The following is a 19,242-nucleotide window of genomic DNA, read 5'->3' on the forward strand; positions in this document are numbered from 1 at the left end:
CCCCTCCCCGATGACTCCTGATCCCCAAATACCTGACCCCACCGATGACTCCCGACCCCGACACCAAACCGCACCCCCCGCCCACCATGACCTGCTCGCATCCGCTTCCTGGCTCTTCTCCCGTCCGACGGACGGCCAGCCTGTCAATCAGGCTGGCCTGTCGGGTGGGAAGCCGACAAAAAAAAATGTCCTTATGTCAAAATCATAAGGACGTCCGGGAAACCCGTACTTCCAAGTTTCTTGTCAGGAATTCTCCCTCCCACCCCCGTCTTCTTCCAGCCGCCTTCAGAATATATTCAAACTCCCTCGCAGTGCAAGAGAAAGAGAGTGCATCCAGATACTCAGACAGTCTAATAAGGGTTGCACATCAGCCCACAGATCAAGGAGAGGGTCTTTCACATCTTCAGTAGCCATGTTTTATTGTTTCAACTACTGTAAATATCATCTTATTCCCATTCGGTATAGTTACAAAATGTTCAAAACTTTTAACAAAATGTTCTATATTTTAACATCAAAACCTTGCCTCTCTTCAAATTGGCTGCAATTCAATAAATTCCTGGACGGTTGCCAAGGGTACTATTTCTTTGAATTACAATAATTTTGAAACTGTCCATTTAGTTACCACTTAATTTCATATAACTTTCTATCATCAAAATCTCATTTCCTTTTGAAATTGTGTGCCAGCAAATACAATCCAAGATTTATCAATACAATATGTACAGATGTACTAAGTGTCATTTCTTTACCATTACAATTTGATGGATTAGATAAATAATCAGTTTCTGATATCACCCGCCACAACTGGTTGATAGAAACCTGCAATTCACAGCCATTTTATGCCCTAAAGCAGTTGCTAATGATAATTCTTGAAAAGGCTTCTCTGTGGGATAATAGTTTGAAACACATCCAAAACTGCTGTCAGCTGCCAGTTTCAGATTTATTTGAAAATGGGACTAAGGTAAAAGGACAAAGGATAAAAAGACACCGTAAGTTTTCTCTCTTAATCCATTTATTATTTTACCTTTTTCTTTTTATCTTTCCTTTCATGTAATTCTGCATTTGGCAGTGTGTCGCCTCCTTTTGAGGAGTCTCTTTAGCTGCTAATAATATTTACACAAATATTAGGGATGTTGTGTGTACATGGGACCTCTGCCAGTTGTTTTGGTGATATTCCTGTTTATTTCTCTTCATTTTATATTTATCAGATTCTTTTTCAGGTCACTATTTAAAGTTACCTGGGAAAGCTATGATAACGCTTCTCTCAGATTCCTGGCTACAACAAAAAAAAAGTTTGTGATCTGACAGTCAATCTCTTTCTCACCTCCAGCTCCCAATCTTTCTCCTCCCATTACAGGCATTATATCACACTCCGCTTCATCGGTATTACATGGTCAGTGGCCCCTTGAACTTTCCCTCCTAAGCAACTCTGCCTCTTCATTTTTCTTTCCGCCTTTAAAAACCTTCTGAAAAAGCTATCTTTTTGACATAGCTTTTGGCCACCTCTCCGAACTCTCCCATTGTGGCTTGTATCTATTCCTTTATCCCTTTTGTTTATTTATTCCCCCAAACCCTCCCAACCCTCCAAAGCGATGTTTTCTATTTTTAAAGCACTATATAAATGTAATATAGGTGTCAGCCTTGGCTCAGTGGTATTCTTGGAGTCTGCAGATTGTGGGTTCAAGCCCCACTCCAGAGACTTGAGCACATAATCTGGACTGATATTTCAGTGCAGTACTGAGGGAGTGCTGCACTGTCGGATGTGCTGTCTTTCGGTTGAGAATTTAAACTGAGGCTAATTTGCTCTCTCAGGTGGACATAAAAGATGCCATGGTATTATTCAAATAAGAATAAGGGACTTCTCTCGGTGTCCTGGGCAATATTTATCCCTCAACCAACATCACTAAAAATAGGTTATCCAGTCATTTATTTCATTGCGGTTGGTAGGACCTTGCTGTGTGCAAATTATCTGCTGCATTTCCCCACGTCACAACAGTGACTATATTTCAAGTATTTCAATGGGTGTAAAGCACTTTAGGACATTCTGCGGTCATGAAAGACACTACATAAATGCAAATTCGTTCCTTTATTTCTTTAAAAATGCAAGCCGTTGTTGTTTTAGGACCCAAGCTTCACATTGTCTAATATTAATTTGCTAATATGCCTCACTTTCTCCAACTCTTTTTTGACCTTGGTGGTGTCCTGCACTACAGGCCTTGACTCCTCACCTTAGTTTATCAATAAAAAACATTTGTGTTCAAAGACAAAAGCACTTCAATTTTTTACCTTTTACATTTATTACACCTGCCTTCCCCATCTTTCTTTTGCTTTGTAGATCACTTATCTACACCGCCTTTAGGAGGTTGCAGGTGCAAGGTAATCTGGTTTCCATTTGGCTTTGCAACCAGATGGTATTATTTAACTAAACTCCACATACAAATATCAAATTTGTTTGAATAGTTTCAAAGTCAATAATATACTATGTTACTAATATATATATACATACATAGTTAGAACCACAGAAGTTTACAGCACAGAAGGAAACCATCGGGCCCATCATGTATGTGCTGGCTCTACTACAGCAATCCATTGCCTTGCTTTCTCCCCATAGCCTTTGTTTCAAATATTTACCCAATTTTCCCTTAAATAATGCAATAGTCCCTGTCTCAAATCACTCCCTGTGGCAAAGCATTCTGTGTTCCAATAACGCTTTGTACAAATAATTTTCTCCTAACCTCTCTAGCACTTAGTGATAATTTAAAATTGATGATCTTTTGTCACCTATTCCCCAACCAGAGGGAATAGTATGTCTCCATTCACCCTTTCAAAACTCATTATTTCAAAAACCCCTATTAAATCTCTTCTTAGTCTTCTCTACTCCAGTGAAAATATAAGGAATCTTACAACACCAGGTTATAGTCCAACAGTTTTATTTGAAAATCACAAGCTTTCGGAGCTTTCCTCCTTCGTCAGGTTTCACCTGGACTATAACCTGGTGTTGTAAGATTCCTTACATTTGTCCACCCCAGTCCATCACCGGCATCTCCATACCAGTGAAAATAGTCCTAGTATCTCAAGTTTTTCCTCATAACTATAGTTTCCCATCCCTGACATCTTCCTGGTGAATCTACGCTCTCTATGGCTTTTATTTCTTTTCCATAATGAGACCCCCAAAATTGTACACAGTACAATATTTTCTATAAATTCATCATTACTGCTTTACTCTTGTACTTTATGTCCCTATTTATAAAATCCAAAATTCTATCGGCCTTTTTTATGGCTTTATCTCCGTGCACTCACACTTTCAAGGAATTATATATTCAAACCCCAAGGTTTCTTTGTTCATCCACACCTTTCAGAATCTTTCCATTCAGTTTATACTACCATTCCGTGTTATTTTCTTCCAAAATGTATTACCTCGCACATCCACATTAAATTGCCTCTGCCACCAGTCTACCCATTCTACTAGCCTGTTTACATCTTTGAGTCTTTTACAATCCTCCTCACTGTTTACCAAATCTCCTATTTTTGTGTCATCAGCAAGCTTTGAGATTGTGTTCCCTATACCTAAGTCAAAATTATCTATATATACAAAGAACAGAAGTCGATCCAGCATTGACTCCTGGTGTATACACTTATACAAACACATATACACTAAAGATCATGAGAATAATAACTTTCCTTATAACTAGTGTAAAGTTATAAAAAGTGGAAATGAGAAATACTAAAACAAAACTGTAATAATACAAATAGAAGAGTTCTCTTTTCCAGTGCCAGGGACATAGGTAAATTAGGTTCAAACAATATTCATTTGAAGTGCAGCTTACTACAAATGGAAGAGGTGCTGCTCTTCAGAAACCAATGAATTAAGTCCTCGCTCTGTCATACAGCAAAAGTGCCTCCCATCAATGAACGAATGTGCTCCAATGCATACGAATTGGCCTCAGGGAAAGCAATCTATGCATACTACACTCAAATTTTGTCACATTTGGCACTCCATGCAACTGCGTAAATATCCATATTTAATGGCAAGTATGCATTTGACAACTTTTGCATATAAAACATTTAATAATGAAAATTAGATTATGATGAATAAAAAGAATTATGAAAATAATGAAACAATCTGAATTTGTAATTGGTTTGTATGACCAGGAAATAAGTGCCTTTTTGAGTTTTATACTCCATTTTGGCAGTAGTGTGATGGCAATACTATTATTTCTTAATACTAACATTGGATGGTAATACCAGCAACACTCAAACTGACTGGTTTTCTGTAAATAATTCTCTGCAATCTTGATAGCACTATTGTTAACTTGCAGGGGCACTATGATGCAGACAGTAGTGAAGGGTTATTGGTAATACCAAGGTTTATAAAATTATAACATTTCCATCATGAAAAACAACACTGTGGTAGTGACAAAATTCATAGCTTTTGACAATTTACAACATTACAATCTGGCAGGTGTAGTGGTCTAAGGTAACCTCTGTAGCAGAATTCAGTCTCTTGCAAATAAATATTGTCCACTCATAAACATTCCCTCTCCTCATACATTATTCTGTTCTGCTGCGGAATGTTTGCACCATTGCAATTCATTACTACAGCTGCAATTGCAGTCTTTGTTCTTTCTACAGCGTTTGATGAGGATTATGTACTGGGTTAGTGACTGTTATTGTATTTTTATTTTGAACCATTACACAAAGGTTGCAAACTAATTAAAATACCATGACTTCCAGCTATTTTTTTAGAAAAAGAACAAATGTGATGAAAATTGTTACAAGTGCCATTTTCTCATCACGATGGCACTTGATCACAGTGGTATGGCAAGAGCCTGAGCAAACTATTAAAATGTATTAAATTATTTCAAAGCACTGAATTTTCCCTCAACTCTGTATAATGCTGGTTTACTGTTAAATCAGTAGTGGCTGTGAATCATCATAACTATAATGTAGTTTTGAGCCATTTGAACCTAATATTGTCTGGAGCAGTTATCCAGCTGCTCAGATTTTCTTTTTTTGCTATGTAAAGTGACAAGATGCCAGCTCTACTTCATTTCAGTCAGAAGTAGAATTCTTCAAATCTACAGTCCGGTTGCTTTTGGCATTAAATGTTTGCTAGGTAAACATCCGAAAGTATATATAACAAAATCCACATGAACCTATGGATACTCAATACTCAATGGAACTTAGCACTCCATTTCAATTTTTAAAGAATGGGAAACAACATGAGCATTGCAGGCAGTGGGGCTCACTGGCTATGCTACGGACATAAACTCTCTGACTCAGAGCACTGCAGAATTAACATAACAGCTCTGTACGGTAATATAAAAACCCTGAGATGAGTCTAAAGCAGTGGACTGGAAGAACATTGGCCTTGAGGCTCAAAAATAAACTGGTTTGATGGGCCGTTTTTAAATCATGCAAAACTTTAACAAGGTGTTAAAGCTGCTATTTATAACCAACTTGGTTCTGTGTGCAAAGACCACTGTAAGATTTAATGTAATTTTATCACGGAAAATGACATTTAGAACAAGCCAACAATGTGCTTAAACAATCCAGGCAGTCATAATATTTATAATTAGACTATTGTTCAGGGGGTTGAAGTAATAGCTGAGCCGAGACTTTGGTGCAGGGCTTTTTAAAAAATATATATCTTTAGAATCAATGGTGCATACAAGGGGAACCATTTAAAATTACTTCAATCTAGTAGATCTGGCAGTACGTTATGAAGCTATGACACATTGAAGGGATTAAGATGTCTATTACAATTAAGAGGAGTGAAGTTTGAGCTGCTACTTTTTGATGCTTGCCCAAAGCACAAGAGCATGTTATATGCTTGAATATACCCCCCACTATTTTTAAAGTGCAAATAGCTTTTACATATTCCCCGTTTGAGGTCTTGCTACTGTACTTACCATTTTTTCCTTTTTTTCAACCATTATGATCACCGGGTTCTGCTGTATGGTTTTGTGTCCTTGGCATTAATGCCAGGAATTTCCTCAGGGGTTCCCCCGATCGGCCACAAAAATTTCAGTAGAAATCAGCACAAACCCCCTTTACGCGATTTACCCAGGGTTTCCACCAATCTTCTGCCGAAAGTACAGCATCCAATTGGGAGAACCCCCAGAGAAATTCCCGGCGTTAAAGAGTTTAATAAATGATGACCCAGATCAAGTAGCTTTACTGAAAAATAAAATGTGCAGCCTGCCCATATGACCAGAAATATGAGTTTTACTGAAAAAAAACACTTTTTTTATTGGGTTCCTATAAATTATATTCACATTGTAAAAAAAAACTGTCGTTAGTTGTAAAGCTTTAGGTCCCATTACTCTTACCTAAAACTTACTAGATTGCTGAAGTACTACTGGGAAAAACTCAAGTAATTTCTAATTACATATCCAGGAGCCATTGTACTTTACACACAGAAGATAATTTTGACTTTGAGGGTGATGGTGTAAAATGGGCAACATCAATTCAGTTGCCCGTTATACACCCTCCCGATTTTCATTTCCATTGACTTCAACGAAAATCAAAATCAGGAGAGGTATATAACGGGTGGCTGATTCGATAGCACCTATTTTACACCATCACCCAAAGTCAAAATTACCCCACTGTCTTTACTGGCTGGGTGTTAAACAATGGCTGGGCAGAGTGCAGAAAGGAATATCTGGCAGGGAGGATTGCACACCAGTAACAGAACAACCTGGGCTACAAAAATTAGATCTAAGCCATTCATAGAGGACAAATGCCAATATTTAGGGCAAACATGGAGGCGGGTCGATCAGTAAAATCTCTTAAGTAGGCCTCCATTTTAATAGCTCTTTTATTTTTAACTCCTGGGGGCCGGGATTCCGGGGCCTTCTGCTTTTCGCCACATAAGAGGAGGCGAGAAGGCCCAGAGCAACAGGTAAGTGCCTATATTGCACTGCTTGTGGGCCAGGAGGAGCAGGGGTGTTTCCTCCAGGCCCAACAAGCTTACCTTGATTGGAGACACGTGATTGGCCGACGCGCCCCCCCCACCCCCCCATGTTCCACCCCCTGATATCTCCACCCCCGCCACCATGTGTTCGACCCCTTGATCTATCCAAGGCCCCCCCGATGTATCCGCCCCACCCCTGATATCCGGCCCCAACCGCCCCCCACCCCCGATGTCTGGCCCCAACTCCCCCAATGTCCAGCTCCAAGCCCCACAATGTCAGATTTATCTGGTATCCGCTCCCCGGCTGCTTCCTGTCCGACAGGCAGCCAGCCTGTCAATCTGGCTGCCTGTCGGGCGGGAAACCTGATGAAAAAATTTAAAAGCTGCCCTGATGTCAAAATCGTCAGGACGTCTAGGAAACCCATACTTCCGGGTTCCCCATCTGGACATGCTCCCCCACCTCGCCACTCTCCACGGCTTGGAGTAAAAATCCAGGCCAATGAGTCTGTCCTTCAAAAGGGAATTGAGGTCAAACTAATGTGCAGACACAGAGCTCCTCACTCTGGCTCAGTTCCAAGATAGCAGGCCTAGTGTGGTTTAAACCACGCTCCCTGGTGTTTTGATGTTTAGTTTTTTAAAAATATATTTTTGTGGTGATTTAAATTAATATACCACTAAAATCTAATTTATCAGGGCAGCTCCTTTAAATGAAGGCAGAGGGAAGAACATACAATGATCTGCATTTGTTTCATCTGAAAGCTATTAACTGAAATAATCTGAATAACTGAACTTTCAGAACTTGTCTTTTTCTGCCATGTATTCATTTATTGTTCTTCTTTTATTATTCATACTTAATTTATATGCCTGTTAATTTCCACAGGGGTTCTCTAGTGGAAGATCGTCAGAACTCTGGAGAAAGGCATAAATAGCTAAAAACTACTTATGTTGTTTCTCCAGCGGTTCCAGTGACCTTCTGCCAAAGTTACAGCAGGAGATTGGGACAATCCCTATGGAAATTCAGGGCCACAGATTTTTTACACCTGGATTTTCTACATTGTACAACTTGTTTTCTTTGGCACTACACCATTCTTCCAATCATAACCTCTGAGTTACTTAGCGCATGGCACAGGAAGTATTCCCAAAAATACAATGTTAATGTTAACCACCAGGCCAGGCATAAAGCATCATCATCAGAGGGGTACTGTGCATAAATACTGGCAATGCTTAAACCCAAAACCTACTAAATCTGCTTCTAATTCATTGGAAGTAATTTGGGTATTAGCTTGGATGCACTTCTGGATTGAAAGGAGAGAAAACCTGACTCACCATATCCCATTGATATTTCTGTGTCTCAGATATTGTTCCAATAAAATTGCAAAAACACAGTACAGCCTTTAATCTAACACTAAATTTTATACTGACAAAACTGAACAGTGATCTCTTAATATTCACTACCCCAGCTCAATTCTACAACTCATTCAATACCTGGCCTTACCGCATTCTTTCCGATATTTTCCAAGTGGCTATCCACGTGTAGTGTACATTCAAGTGTTCCCACTTTTTAATGCCTGCTCTCTTTACAAACTCTCTTTTCTAAATTACATTGGCCTTTCAATAGTGTATGACAAGTTCATTTTAGTCCACCTGAGTCCTGAACAATCTCTTGAATTTAAAACAAAATTTGTAACAGTTTGTTAAATATTCGGTAAATTGAAATGCTAAATGTAATAAAACAGCAGATAAATAAAATAAATGAGATTTTTTTTTTTGAAATTTAAATTTGCCATCCTGTTGGACCTGGGACAGGAGTACATTATCATCCTATTGAATTACAAACTCACCGTTACCATAAGTAAAACACATTAGATTATAAAACCTACCAGGTATCATCAGTTGGAAACAGATTACGGGGCCAATAATATGGCCTGGGCACCGTCAGCGCTGCTATGCATCTGCTCACAATGAGCCACACAGAACGAGGTCAGTCAATTTGAATAATTTTCTGGTGCTCAAGTGTGTTGGGAGTGCCAGGGCTGCAGCAGCCATTAAATGGCTGTTTGGCCACTTGTGTGCAGCGCACTTTATGGCTTGGGGAGGAGGGCAAGAAGGTGGAGTGCCAGGGTGGGTGGGGAGGTGAATAAGGGCAGGGATACCCAGACTTTTGATTTAATATTTATGGTGACATTCCCGTCAGTGCCTGTTCTAAACAGGTCCCATGTAACTGCAGTGCTGCTCAGGTGCTCCAGCTACATTACAAGGCAAGTGCCTCATGTATATGAACATTGGGGACCTAAAGGACTGAGTGCACCACTTGCGTGCAGGCTGCAACTTCTGTGCATTCGCTTCCCTCACTGGGACACAATTAATGCCTTGGGTGCCTGAAAAAAGAATTACATAAGAACATAAGAAATAGGAGCAGGAGTAGGCCAATCGGCCCCTCGAGCCTGCTCCGTCATTCAATAAGGTCATGGCTGATCTGATCCTAGTCTCAAATCTAAATTCATGTCCAATTTCCTGCCCGCTCCCCGTAACCCCTAATTCCCTTTACTTCTAGGAAACTGTCGATTTCTGTTTTAAATGTATTTAATGATATAGCTTCCACAGCTTCCTGGGGCAGCAAATTCCACAGACCTAGTACCCTCTGAGTGAAGAATTGTAGCCAAGCAAATATGTTCAACAGGGGGAGGGGAGGGGAGGGGACCTCATCCAACCAATCGCGCCCGAATCCCGCTCCATGTTAAAATCAGGGCTCAAGTGTGTCAGATCAAATCCAAATCATGCCAGACTTGGTCTCCATTTCTGCAGTATCGCTGGTGGCAAGCTATCCAGATTCGATCAGCAGCATTGGGGTTGAATGGACAATGCCAATAGCAAGGCAGGTAGGATGTCCGCATCTTTGTCTTCTCGTCATTGGAAAGGGGGAAATTGCAGGGTCTGCATTAATTTAACTGAGATCAGCTTCCCTGCTTGGCTACTCCCAGACATTCATTTTTTCTTTTACTCTGAGACATGACCATCTGCTGCACTGCTTATTCATCCTGATGGATTTCCAATTACATCTCCCTGCCATTCTCTCTTTTTCACTCTGTCTTTAATCTACCATAATTAATTAGTCAATTTAATTATGTCATTTCTGACTTGTAGTATTGAGCATTCATTGTCCAAGATGAATAAATACTTTAACCTACAGACTGGGCCATGGACAGTGTCTGACCGTTGTTTCACACACGTGCATGCATGTGTTCTTCTGTTGGTTGATTATGATGGGTTGTGCTTTTATTAACATTCTTTGTTTTTTGTATGCTGCCTTCATACTATTATTTTTCATTCTGCAATCTTAACTATCACGTATTAACAGTCAGCTTTACTTCCAATCTCAGAGTCATCTCCTTCAAATACCTGGTAACAAGATTCATATTCCGTATATGGCAGTTTGGGTTAGTGCCCAATAAAATTTTCTGGGAACAAAACTGAATTCCTGAGAAATTGGCTGGGATTCTGCTCCCAGTAGCACCTGTTCCTCCAAAACCACTGGAACCACAACCAATTTCCTGGATTGGATTTCATTAGATACGTATGGTGGGCTCCTGGTGGCTGCCAAGGGAGCTTGTCACTGCCTAGCCACAAAATCCCAATGGCAGGGCAATGATAATTTCTCACCCCTCTACGTGGAGCAAGCAATGGAGTTGCTGGGGAGGTACTCTGCTCTAGCCGTGGGAGATGGCATGATCAGTGCAGGTGCCAGGTAAGTGGCAGCACACCTGCACAGTCATCACAGCAAATAAGCAGTCATCGCAGCACACAGCCACAAGTTTCCACGCCCTTCTTGGTCTTCTTAATCCTAAGGGGTTAATGCTCATCCATCGTTAGCTCACACCCTCCTTTCCGGCAGAATCATCACAACAACACCGAGCAGAGAATTAGAAAGAGGAGGAAGATGATGATAATGAGAAAGAGCAAGACAAAAGGAAGAGGAGCAGGAGTGAAGAGAAATCATCCTCGTTGACTATAATGACGACGCCAAGCAGAAGGAGGAGGATGATGATAATGAGAGAGAGGATATGAAGATATGTGTTCCATGTTCCACTGTCATAAGCTCCTTGATCTCACCCGCTGCGTCACTTACTTTTTCACTACCACGCATCACTTCAGGTATTTTCAGCCAGAGAGAATTAGATATTGTTAGTGAGGATGTGGCACCGGGCGATTCACAGAGCAGAGGGGATCCAGAGGAATGGGTGAGGATATGTCATTTTCCCAGAAGAGGATGAGGAGAAGGCTATCTACTGCTTTGGAGTTGTGGGACTCATGGGTATTTGTCTGAAAAGAAGGATGTTCAAGGAACACAATACCTTTGTGCAAGCTCTGAGGTAAGTCATTGAGGATGTGTGGCAACTGACAGGTACAACTTTGGAATCTACAGCTCTCATTTGTGGCAACATCAGGGAAGATTCTTCTTCATTGTAGCCAACAATGGAGCCTGTGGCAGCTTCCCTGGAATCTGCAGCAACCTCCCACCCCCCTCCACCCATCTAAGAAGCAGTCTGGTACCAGTCGATGCCACCTCCTCCACAGAAGCACAGTTTGTAGCTCTGCTGACAGTAGGAGTGAGATTAGAGAGCACCCTGAATAATGGCTTTCGGACCTTGGAGGCTGGGATGCAGGCTGCTATTTCATAGGTCCATTGCCCAGTGGATTGGCAACAGTTAGAATAGACCTGCCTGAGACTTCTTTGTCTCAGGACTGTACCGTATACCAGGCATATTGCCTTCCTCTGAAGAGCACCATGCTACTAGAATCATAGAAAGATCACAGCATGGAAGGAGGCCATTCGGCCAATTGAGTCCGCACCGGCTCTACGCAAGAGCAATCCAGCTAGTCCCACGCCCCCACCCTATCCCCATAGCCCTGCAAATTGTTTACTTTCAAGTATTTATCCAGTTCCTTTTTGAAGGCCATGATAGAATCTGCCTCCACCACCGCCTCGGGCAGTGCATTCCAGATCCTAACCACTCGCTGTGTAAAAAAGATTTTCCTCATGTTACCTTTGTTTTTTTTGCCAATCACCTCAAATCTATGTCCTCTGGTTCTTGACCCATCCGCCAATGGGAACATTTTCTCTCTATCTACTCTGTCTAGACCCTTCATGATTTTGAATACCTTTATCAAATCTCCTTGCAACCTTCTCTGTTCCAGGGAGAACAACCCCAGCTTCTCCAGTCTATCCACGTAATTAAAGTCCCTCATCCCTGGAATAGAAACATAGAAAATAGGAGCAGGAGTAGGCCATTCGGCCCTTTGAGCCTGCTCCACCATTCAATATGATCATGGCTGATCGTCTATCTCAATACCATATTCCCACTCTCTCCCTATACCCCTTGATGCCTTTTATGTCTAGAAATGTATGCAGCTCCATCTTAAATATATTCAGTGACTTGGCCTCCACAGCCTTCTGTGGTAGAGAATTCCACAGGTTCACCACCCTCTGAGTGAAGAAATTTCTCCTCATCTCAGTCCTAAATGTCCTACCCCGTATCCTGAGACTGTAACCCCTCGTTCTGGATCTCCTAGCCAGGGGAAACATCCTCCCTGCATCCAGTCTATCTAGCCCTGTCAGAATTCAATATGATCATGGCTGATCCTCAAAATCAATAACATATTCCCGCTCTCTCCCCATACCCCATTCTAGTAAATCTCCTCTGAACCCTCTCTAAGGCCATCACATCTTTCCTAAAGTGCGGTGCCCAGAACTGGATACTACTCCAGTTGTGGCCGAACCAGTGTTTTAAAAAGGTTCATCATGACTTCCTTGCTATTGTACTCTATGCCTCTGTTTATAAAGCTCAGGATCTCATGTGCTATTTTAACCACTTTCTCAACCTGCCATGCCACCTTCAACGATTTGTGCACATATAAACCCAGATCTCTCAGTTCCTGTACCCCTTTTAGAATTGTGCCCTCTAGTTTATATTGCCTCTCCTTGTTCTTCTTACCGAAATGTATCAATTCGCATTTTTCTGTGTTAAATTTCATCTGCCACGTGTCCGCCCATACCACCAGCCTGTCTATATCCTCCTGAAGTCTATCACTATCCTCCTCACTGTTCACTACCCTTCCAAGTTTCATGTCACCTGCAAATTTTGAAATTGTGCCCTGTACGTCCAAGTCATTAATACATATCAAGAAAGGCAGTGATCCGAGCAGCGAACACTGGGGAACACCACTGTACATCTCCCTCCAGTCCGAAAAACAACCGTTCACCACTACCCTCTGTTTCCTATCACTTAGCCCATTCAGTATCCATGTTGCAACTGTCCCCTTTATTCCATGGGCCGCAATCTTGATGACAAGCCTACCATGCGGTACTTTATCAAATGTCTTTTGAAAGTCCATATACACATCATCAACTGCATTGCCCTCATCTACCCTCCGTTACCTCATCAAAAAACTCTATCAGGTTAGTTAAACACAATTTGCCTTTAACAAATCTGTGCTGACTTTCCCTAATCAACCCACACTCATCCAAGTGACTGTTAATTCTGTCCCTGATTATTGTTTCTAAAAATTTCCCCACCACCATGGTAAAACTGACCGGCCTATAGTTGCTGGGTTTATCCTTACACCCTTTTTGAACAAGGGTGTAACATTTGCAATTCTCCAGTCCTCTGGCACCACCCCCGTATCTACGGATGTTTGGAAGATTGTGGCCAGTACCTCCGTGATTTCCACCCTTAATTCCCTCAGCAACCTAGGATGCATCCCATCCAGACCGGATGACTTATCTGCTTTAACTACAGTTAGCCTTTCTAGTACCTCTTCTTTATCAATTTTGAGCCCATCCAGTATCTCAACTATATCTTCCTTTACCGAGACTCTGGTAGCATCTTCTTCCTTGGTAAAGACAGATGCAAAATACTCATTTAGTACCTCAGCCATGCCCTCTGCCTCCATAAATAGATCTCCTTTATGGCCCCTAATCGGCCCCACCCCTCCTCTTACTACCCGTTTACTACTTATATGCCTGTAGAAGACTTTTGGATTCCCTTTTATGTTGGCCGCCAGTCTATTCTCATACTCTCTCTTTGCCCCTCTTATTTCCTTTTTCACTTCCCCACTCAACTTTCTATATTCTGTCTGGTTCTCACTTGTGTTATCAACCTGACATCCGTCATACGCCCCTTTTTTCCGCTTCATCTTACTCTCTACCTCTTTTGTCATCCAGGGAGCTCTGGTTTTAGTTGCCCTACCTTTCTCCCTTGTGGGAATGTACCTAGACTGTACCCAAACCATCTCCTCTTTAAAGGCCACCCACTGTTCAATTACAGTTTTGCCTGACAATCTTTGATTCCAATTACCCAGGCCAGATCTGTTCTCATCCCATTGAAATTGGTCCTCCTCCAATTGAGTATTTTTACTTTAGAGTGGTCCATGTCCTTTTCCATAGCTATTCTAAACCTTATGATACTATCATCGCAGCTCTCTAAATGCTCCCCCACTGACATTTGGCCCACCTCATTCCTTAGAACCAAGTCCAGCAATGCCTCCTTCCTTGTTGGGCCAGAAACGTATTGGTCAAAAAAGTTATCCTGAACACATTTCAAAAATTCCTCCCCCTTTTTGCCCCTTATATTATTATTATCCCAATCTATATTAGGATAGTTGAAGTCCCCTGTTATCACTCTCTACAGCTTTTGCGCCTCTAATTTAACTGCAAATTTGTTCCTCTGTTTCCGACCCCTAGTTGGTGGCCTCTAGAATACACCCAGTAGTGTAATGGCACCTCTGTTGTTTCTTAACTCTAACCAAATAGTTTCTGTCCTTGACCCCTCCAGGACATCCTCTCTCTCCAGCAAAGCAATATTCTCCTTAATCAATACTGCCACCCCTCCCTCCTTTCTTTCCCTATCTTTCCTGAACACCTTGTATCCAGGAATATTTAGTACCCAATCCTGTCCTTTTTTGAGCCAGGTCTCCGTTATCGCCACGACACGTATCCTCATGAGGCTATTTGCGCCTGCAGCTCACCAACTTTGTTTACCACGCTTTGTGCATTTACGCACATGCACTGCAAATCAGTCTTAGACTTTCTTGTACTCTCTCTTAGTCTGGTACACGAGGTGAGACCAGGCTACCAGAGATGCAGCCAGTTGCGGCTCCCCACAAGAAGCAAGCTTCCATCAGAAGATGCCACCTCAGTTCTATGAGCCTTTGTAGTACCAGAGCAGGCAGCCCCTCTCGTGATACAAGTACTCAGGTTGCATCTAGGAGAAGCACTAGCATGGGAGAAAGAAAGGCACATTCAGAAACCCAGGGGAAATACACTGACAGGAAAGAGTAGGTTGACTTCTGTTCACATTGAAAAAGAAAAAAAGAGAGAACTTGCATTATAGAACGTCTTTCACAACTCTAGAACATCTCAAAGCGCTTTACAGCCAAAGAAGTACTTTTGAAATGTAGTCAAAGGAAAATGTGCACTTATGTTGTGCTTGTTATTCATGGTGTTTATAGTTATACAGGAAAAGGTATACTTATTTCATGCTGACTTATTCAATTATAAAATCACAAGATACTTGGAGATGAGGATGACCATTTGGCCCGTCTTAATTCATCCGTCCAGAAAAAACTTTACTCTCCCTCATTACTGCATCTAATTGTTTCTTAAATGATTCCAGGATTTTCACCTCCAACATTCCGTCCAGATGCTCATTCCAAGTGTTTATTAGTCATGAAGACGCACCTCCTGATATCAGTCCTAAAATGACCTTTTATTAGTGTGAACCTATGTCCCCTTATCCTACTCTCACAGTTTAATTTAAAGTAGTATTCTAGATTAACCTTTACCATACTGTTACAATCTTATATACCTCTATAAAAGCATCTCTCAGATGCCACCTTTCTAGGCTGAAAAGTCCAAGAGTCTCCAGCATACCTCAGACTCCTGACACAATGAATAAGCCTTGTGGTTCTCCTCTCCACTGCCTCCAGTGCTTGAATGGCTCTCTTGTTTCTCTGCATCCAGAATTGAACATAGTACTCATGGTGTGGTCTGACCTGAGCACTTACGGTTTGATCAGAAGTTCCTCTGACTTGTATTCTATTGTTCTGGCTATGTAGCTCACATTCTATTTACTTTGTTGACTGTTGCTCTGCAGTGGCTGGTTATGTTGAGCATTGAGTCTACCAAGACTCCTAAGTGGTCTTTCAACTTCATCCTTAGCTACTTCAACACCATTCATGAAGTATGCATCCTGCTTATTTTTTCTTCCTGTGTGCAGTACTTTATATGCTTCATCTGCCATTTTTGGCCTACTCATATTTTGTTTAGCTAATTCTGTCGTTTCTGGGCTGCCTCCTTCGATTCAACTGCACCTCCTAGTTTGGTGTCATCTGCAAATGTCTTTTGAAGTCGAAGTACACAATGTTGTAGGGTTTCCACAGTCGACTTGGGTTGTCACTTCCTTATAGAAGTCAAGGATGTTGGTCAGGCAGGATCTCCCCTGTTTAAAACCACTTTGGCTATTGTTTACTAGTTTGTTATTGTAAAGATAATCCTCGTTTACTTCTGATAATTGATAACATTATTTAACACAGAACTGGAGTAGGATTTATAGGTCTGTAGTTGCCAGTGTTTGTTTTGTCACACCCTTCTTGAACATGGGCATCACATTAGTCTGCTTCCAATCTAGTGGTACTTCCCTAGTGTCCACTGACTCCCTCATAATGATCAGTGCTTTACAAATCTCCTTGCTTGTGGTCCCTCAGCACTCTGGGATTAATACCATCTAACACTGGGATTTTGTTTTAAGCCTTTTCAGCTTGTCTAGGTCTTCCATCTCATTTATATCAAAATCTTGAATTATGCCATGGTACCCTTTTTTGGGGAGGGAATGTTATTCATGTCTTCCTTTGTGAATACCTTAGTTAATATAATAATTCAGAACATTGGCATGGTCATGGAGGGGCAAAGAGGTCTAATGCATTGTGATGTTCTAGAATTGGTACTGGAGTGAAGGATTTGAAGGTGTGGAAGAAGGAGTTAAGGCAGCACTGACAAAACAGAAGAGAAGACTTCAGTGTTCAGTTGCACTCTAAAGCCCCTTGCAGTCCTCTGAGTGACAATAATCACAATGGGTTCCTCCATGTATTTCCGCATTCGAAGTAGCTAGGACCAGGAATGTCCATGTCCAGACCTTTTTGACAGCCAAGTTGTAGAGTGTACAGAGGCTACAACTGTGCAGGATACACAAGTTGGAGCACATTGCAGAGCCCCTGCTGACCTATTAAGGCAGTGAATCTGCTCTTTTCAGACCGATGAACCTAAATGATCACTCTGGTTGTAACACTTCTCGGCTGCTGTTCACAGAACTTGCAGTGGAGTCATCATGGCAGCCGCAGGTATATCTGGTCACCCGCAAGCCATCTATTTTCATGATTTTCTTCCTTGAAAAACTCAGAGGGCCAATTTCCAAGGAATGAATGCATTGTGGCACCTTCCAGCAAATCTTGCATTGATGTGCAGGATCGTTTTCATTTTGTCATTCACAATATGGACATTCAGTGAGTAGTAGCCCTTTCTGTTGAAGAGGTTGAGGAGGTCGACGATGGAAGTTGGGAAAGCAATGTGGGTGCCATCTATTTCATCCTGCACTTTGGGAAAACCAGCAACCCTGTACAACTGACCATATCGCGCTGTTGCCTTGCTGTGACACCAAATGGAAAACCTCACTAGCTCTACCGATGATGAATGCATGCCCAGATGGCATACTGGCTGATATAACAGAGCCCACGTGATTGCCTGAAGTGGCCCAGTGGCATAAAAGTTGAGTGTGACCTTCATAGCTACAGACAGAGCAGTGCAAGCAGATGATTATTACTACAGATACAGTAACTCGCACAGCTCCCCTATAGCCTCTCCCACTCTTCTAATACACGTCCTTTCGCTAAGCTCTCCATAAGACTGCTGTTACCTGCATATTCTTTGGGTAGATAATATCTTGTGGCGCGCACCTTCCTCCAAATGCTGCCTCACTCCCATTTTCTCCATTCCCACCTGCTCTTGCTCCATAATAACAATAATGGCATACAAAGATAAGCCCATAGGGAATGCCACACTTGCTCCCGGGAATCTCACAGGGGTCAGGGGTCAAAATATCCCCGTAATCTCACATTCACACAGGCAGTCAGAAGTAAGTCCAAGGCCATATAGGATGAATGGCAAAAAGATTGTCCCAAAAAGTCATTTCCAGCTGCAGTAATTGCTACTCAATTTTTCAGGCTCAAATATTCCTCCCTTCCACCAGTCTCAGCTGATTCTAACAATAGGTTTGCCTTGGCAAATAGAAAGGCAGAGTATTATTCAAATGGTGATAGATTGGGGAATGTTGATGTACAAAGGGACGTGGGTGTCCTTGTACACCAGTCACTGAAAGCAAACATGCAGGTACAGCAAGCAGTTAGGAAGGCAAATGGCATGTTGGCCTTCATTGCAAGAGGATTTGAATATAGGAGCAAGGATGTCTTACTGCAGTTATACAGGGCCTCGGTGAGACCACAACTGGAGTATTATGTGCAGTTTTGGTCTCCTTACCTAAGAAAGGATATACTTGCCATAGAGGGAGTGCAGCAAAGGTTCACCAGACTGATTCCTGGGATGGCAGGACTGACATAGGAGAAGAGATTGAGTTGACTAGGCCTGTATTCACTCGAGTTTAGAAGAATGAGAGGGGATCTCATTGAAACATATTAAATTCTGACAGGATTAGACAGACTGGATGCAGGGAGGATGTTTCCCCTGGCTGGGGGGTTCCAGAACGAGGGGTCACAGTCTCAGGATACGGGGTAAGACATTTAGGACTGAGATGAGGAGAAATTTCTTCACTCAGAGGGTGGTGAACCTGTGAAAATCTCTACCACAGAAGGCTGTGGAGGCCAAGTCACTGAATATATTTAAGATGGAGCTGGATAGATTTCTAGACACAAAAGGCATCAAGAGGTATGGGGAGAGAGCGGGAATATGGTATTGAGATAGAGGATCAGCCATGATCATATTGAATGGTGGAGCAGGCTCGAAGGGCCGAATGACCTACTCCTGCTCCTATTTTCTATGTTTCTATGTTTGTATTACTCATGCAGTGCACTGCAAGAGCAAATATGGGATATTTGGGGCTGTAGTTTCAATGACCCTCGTTTTAATATATTCAAATCAGTTGCACGGGGACTTGGCGGGTGGATCGCGGGAAACGACAAATTCCGTTTAGAAATTCGGGAACTTTGTTTTTGGGGCAAAAAACAAGCAGAAACAGCATTCGCTCCAACTTGCTGGCAAGTAA

The 19,242-nt window shown here is 41.9% G+C and overlaps 1 protein-coding gene across 11 annotated transcripts in view; it reads right to left on the reverse strand.

Annotated features, from left to right (window-relative positions):
• The window catches only part of nlgn1 (neuroligin 1), a 444,903-nt gene that overhangs the window by 346,526 nt on the left and 79,135 nt on the right, over window positions 1–19,242 (reverse strand). The window lies entirely within an intron of this gene.

Source organism: Heptranchias perlo, chromosome 13 (assembly GCF_035084215.1).
Source record: "Heptranchias perlo isolate sHepPer1 chromosome 13, sHepPer1.hap1, whole genome shotgun sequence".
NCBI classification, from domain to species: Eukaryota; Metazoa; Chordata; class Chondrichthyes; order Hexanchiformes; family Hexanchidae; genus Heptranchias; species Heptranchias perlo.